A 6,050-nucleotide genomic window follows, 5' to 3' on the forward strand; every position below is an offset into this window, starting at 1 on the left:
ATGTCACCTTTATCTTGTCCAAAGTGTCAGTAAATACTGGGTATAAGGGAGATAACTCTGTAACCTTTATCTTGTCCAAAGGGTCAGTAAATACTGGGTATAAGGGAGATAACTCTGTAACCTTTATCTTGTCCAAAGGGTCAGTAAATACTGGGTATAAGGGAGATAACTCTGTAACCTTTATCTTGTCCAAAGGGTCAGTAAATACTGGGTATAAGGGATATAACTATGTCACCTTTATCTTGTCCAAAGGGTCAGTAAATACTGGGTATAAGGGAGATAACTCTGTAACCTTTATCTTGTCCAAAGGGTCAGTAAATACTGGGTATAAGGGAGATAACTCTGTAACCTTTATCTTGTCCAAAGGGTCAGTAAATACTGGGTATAAGGGAATAACTATGTCACCTTTATCTTGTCCAAAGGGTCAGTAAATACTGGGTATAAGGGAGATAACTCTGTACCTTATCTTGTCCAAGTCAAAATACTGGTATAGGGAGACTGTACCTTTATCTTGTCCAAAGGGTCAGTAAATACTGGGTATAAGGGAGATAACTCTGTCACCTTTATCTTGTCCAAAGTGTCAGTAAATACTGGGTATAAGGGAGATAACTCTGTCACCTTTATCTTGTCCAAAGGGTCAGTAAATACTGGGTATAAGGGAGATAACTCTGTAACCTTTATCTTGTCCAAAGGGTCAGTAAATACTGGGTATAAGGGAGATAACTCTGTACCTTTATCTTGTCCAAAGTGTCAGTAAATACTGGGTATAAGGGGAATAACTATGTCACCTTTATCTTGTCCAAAGGGTCAGTAAATACTGGTATGGTATAAGGGATATAACAGTCTACCTTTATCTTGTCCAAAGGGTCAGTAAATACTGGGTATAAGGGAGATAACTCTGTAACCTTTATCTTGTCCAAAGGGTCAGTAAATACTGGGTATAAGGGAGATAACTATGTCACCTTTATCTTGTCCAAAGGGTCAGTAAATACTGGGTATAAGGGAGATAACTATGTAACCTTTATCTTGTCCAAAGGGTCAGTAAATACTGGGTATAAGGGAGATAACTATGTAACCTTTATCTTGTCCAAAGGGTCAGTAAATACTGGGTATAAGGGAGATAACTGTCAACCTTTATCTTGTCCAAAGGGTCAGTAAATACTGGGTATAAGGGAGATAACTCTGTAACCTTTATCTTGTCCAAAGGGTCAGTAAATACTGGGTATAAGGGAGATAACTATGTAACCTTTATCTTGTCCAAAGGGTCAGTAAATACTGGGTATAAGGGAGATAACTATGTAACCTTTATCTTGTCCAAAGGGTCAGTAAATACTGGGTATAAGGGAGATAACTATGTACACCTTTATCTTGTCCAAAGGTCAGTAAATATACGGGTAGTAAATACCTAAGGGGACGTGTAGATCCCTACACAGAACGTTCAGTAAATACCTGGTGTAGATCCCTACACAGAACGTTCAGTAAATACCTGGTGTAGATCCCTACACAGAACGTTCAGTAAATACCTGGCGTAGATCCCTACACAGAACGTTCAGTAAATACCTGGTAGATCCCTACACAGAACGTTCAGTAAATACCTGGTGTAGATCCCTACACAGAACGTTCAGTAAATACCTGGTGTAGATCCCTACACAGAACGTTCAGTAAATACCTGGTGTAGATCCCTACACAGAACGTTCAGTAAATACCTGGCGTAGATCCCTACACAGAACGTTCAGTAAATACCTGGCGTAGATCCCTACACAAAACGTTCAGTAAATACCTGGTGTAGATCCCTACACAGAACGTTCAGTAAATACCTGGTGTAGATCCCTACACAGAACGTTCAGTAAATACCTGGTGTAGATCCCTACACAGAACGTTCAGTAAATACCTGGTGTAGATCCCTACACAGAACGTTCAGTAAATACCTGGTGTAGATCCCTACACAGAACGTTCAGTAAATACCTGGTGTAGATACCTACACAGAACGTTCAGTAAATACCTGGTGTAGATCCCTACACAGAACGTTCAGTAAATACCTGGTGTAGATCCCTACACAGAACGTTCAGTAAATACCTGGTGTAGATCCCTACACAGAACGTTCAGTAAATACCTGGTGTAGATACCTACACAGAACGTTCAGTAAATACCTGGTGTAGATCCCTACACAGAACGTTCAGTAAATACCTGGTGTAGATACCTACACAGAACGTTCAGTAAATACCTGGTGTAGATCCCTACACAGAACGTTCAGTAAATACCTGGTGTAGATCCCTACACAGAACGTTCAGTAAATACCTGGTGTAGATCCCTACACAGAACGTTCAGTAAATACCTGGCGTAGATCCCTACACAGAACGTTCAGTAAATACCTGGTGTAGATCCCTACACAGAACGTTCAGTAAATACCTGGTGTAGATCCCTACACAGAACGTTCAGTAAATACCTGGTGTAGATCCCTACACAGAACGTTCAGTAAATACCTGGTGTAGATCCCTACACAGAACGTTCAGTAAATACCTGGCGTAGATCCCTACACAGAACATTCAGTAAATACCTGGTGTAGATCCCTACACAGAACGTTCAGTAAATACCTGGTGTAGATCCCTACACAGAACGTTCAGTAAATACCTGGTGTAGATCCCTACACAGAACGTTCAGTAAATACCTGGTGTAGATCCCTACACAGAACGTTCAGTAAATACCTGGCGTAGATCCCTACACAGAACGTTCAGTAAATACCTGGTGTAGATCCCTACACAGAACGTTCAGTAAATACCTGGTGTAGATCCCTACACAGAACGTTCAGTAAATACCTGGCGTAGATCCCTACACAGAACGTTCAGTAAATACCTGGCGTAGATCCCTACACAGAACGTTCAGTAAATACCTGGTGTAGATCCCTACACAGAACGTTCAGTAAATACCTGGTGTAGATCCCTACACAGAACGTTCAGTAAATACCTGGCGTAGATCCCTACACAGAACGTTCAGTAAATACCTGGCGTAGATCCCTACACAGAACGTTCAGTAAATACCTGGTGTAGATCCCTACACAGAACGTTCAGTAAATACCTGGTGTAGATCCCTACACAGAACGTTCAGTAAATACCTGGCGTAGATCCCTACACAGAACGTTCAGTAAATACCTGGTGTAGATCCCTACACAGAACGTTCAGTAAATACCTGGCGTAGATCCCTACACAGAACGTTCAGTAAATACCTGGTGTAGATCCCTACACAGAACGTTCAGTAAATACCTGGTGTAGATCCCTACACAGAACGTTCAGTAAATACCTGGTGTAGATCCCTACACAGAACGTTCAGTAAATACCTGGTGTAGATCCCTACACAGAACGTTCAGTAAATACCTGGTGTAGATCCCTACACAGAACGTTCAGTAAATACCTGGTGTAGATCCCTACACAGAACGTTCAGTAAATACCTGGCGTAGATCCCTACACAGAACGTTCAGTAAATACCTGGTGTAGATCCCTACACAGAACGTTCAGTAAATACCTGGCGTAGATCCCTACACAGAACGTTCAGTAAATACCTGGTGTAGATCCCTACACAGAACGTTCAGTAAATACCTGGTGTAGATCCCTACACAGAACGTTCAGTAAATACCTGGTGTAGATCCCTACACAGAACGTTCAGTAAATACCTGGTGTAGATCCCTACACAGAACGTTCAGTAAATACCTGGTGTAGATCCCTACACAGAACGTTCAGTAAATACCTGGCGTAGATCCCTACACAGAACGTTCAGTAAATACCTGGTGTAGATCCCTACACAGAACGTTCAGTAAATACCTGGTGTAGATCCCTACACAGAACGTTCAGTAAATACCTGGTGTAGATCCCTACACAGAACGTTCAGTAAATACCTGGCTAGATCCCTACACAGAACGTTCAGTAAATACCTGGCGTAGATCCCTACACAGAACGTTCAGTAAATACCTGGCGTAGATCCCTACACAGAACGTTCAGTAAATACCTGGTGTAGATCCCTACACAGAACGTTCAGTAAATACCTGGCGTAGATCCCTACACAGAACGTTCAGTAAATACCTGGCGTAGATCCCTACACAGAACGTTCAGTAAATACCTGGTGTAGATCCCTACACAGAACGTTCAGTAAATACCTGGGTAGATCCCTACACAGAACGTTCAGTAAATACCTGGTGTAGATCCCTACACAGAACGTTCAGTAAATACCTGGCGTAGATCCCTACACAGAACGTTCAGTAAATACCTGGCGTAGATCCCTACACAGAACGTTCAGTAAATACCTGGCGTAGATCCCCAGTAATACTGGAGATCCTACACAGAACGTTCAGTAAATACCTGGTGTAGATCCCTACACAGAACGTTCAGTAAATACCTGGTGTAGATCCCTACACAGAACGTTCAGTAAATACCTGGTGTAGATCCCTACACAGAACGTTCAGTAAATACCTGGCGTAGATCCCTACACAGAACGTGCAGTAAATACATGGTGTAGATCCCTACACAGAACGTTCAGTAAATACCTGGTGTAGATCCCTACACAGAACGTTCAGTAAATACCTGGTGTAGATCCCTACACAGAACGTTCAGTAAATACCTGGTGTAGATCCCTACACAGAACGTTCAGTAAATACCTGGCGTAGATCCCTACACAGAACGTTCAGTAAATACCTGGTGTAGATCCCTACACAGAACGTTCAGTAAATACCTGGCGTAGATCCCTACACAGAACGTTCAGTAAATACCTGGTAGTAGATCCCTACACAGAACGTTCAGTAAATACCTGGCGTAGATCCCTACACAGAACGTTCAGTAAATACCTGGTGTAGATCCCTACACAGAACGTTCAGTAAATACCTGGTGTAGATCCCTACACAGAACGTTCAGTAAATACCTGGTGTAGATCCCTACACAGAACGTTCAGTAAATACCTGGTGTAGATCCCTACACAGAACGTTCAGTAAATACCTGGCGTAGATCCCTACACAGAACGTTCAGTAAATACCTGGCGTAGATCCCTACACAGAACGTTCAGTAAATACCTGGTGTAGATCCCTACACAGAACGTTCAGTAAATACCTGGTGTAGATCCCTACACAGAACGTTCAGTAAATACCTGGTGTAGATCCCTACACAGAACGTTCAGTAAATACCTGGCGTAGATCCCTACACAGAACGTTCAGTAAATACCTGGTGTAGATCCCTACACAGAACGTTCAGTAAATACCTGGCGTAGATCCCTACACAGAACGTTCAGTAAATACCTGGCGTAGATCCCTACACAGAACGTTCAGTAAATACCTGGTGTAGATCCCTACACAGAACGTTCAGTAAATACCTGGCGTAGATCCCTACACAGAACGTTCAGTAAATACCTGGTGTAGATCCCTACACAGAACGTTCAGTAAATACCTGGCGTAGATCCCTACACAGAACGTTCAGTAAATACCTGGCGTAGATCCCTACACAGAACGTTCAGTAAATACCTGGCGTAGATCCCTACACAGAACGTTCAGTAAATACCTGGTGTAGATCCCTACACAGAACGTTCAATAAATACCTGGCGTAGATCCCTACACAGAACGTTCAGTAAATACCTGGCGTAGATCCCTACACAGAACGTTCAGTAAATACCTGGCGTAGATCCCTACACAGAAAGTTCAGTAAATACCTGGCGTAGATCCCTACACAGAACGTTCAGTAAATACCTGGCGTAGATCCCTACACAGAACGTTCAGTAAATACCTGGCGTAGATCCCGAATACACAGAACGTTCAGTAAATACCTGGCGTAGATCCCTACACAGAACGTTCAGTAAATACCTGGTGTAGATCCCTACACAGAACGTTCAGTAAATACCTGGCGTAGATCCCTACACAGAACGTTCAGTAAATACCTGGCGTAGATCCCTACACAGAACGTTCAGTAAATACCTGGTGTAGATCCCTACACAGAACGTTCAGTAAATACCTGGCGTAGATCCCTACACAGAACGTTCAGTAAATACCTGGTGTAGATCCCTACACAGAACGTTCAGTA

Source organism: Argopecten irradians, chromosome 7 (genome assembly GCF_041381155.1).
Source record: "Argopecten irradians isolate NY chromosome 7, Ai_NY, whole genome shotgun sequence".
Lineage (NCBI taxonomy): Eukaryota > Metazoa > Mollusca > Bivalvia > Pectinida > Pectinidae > Argopecten > Argopecten irradians.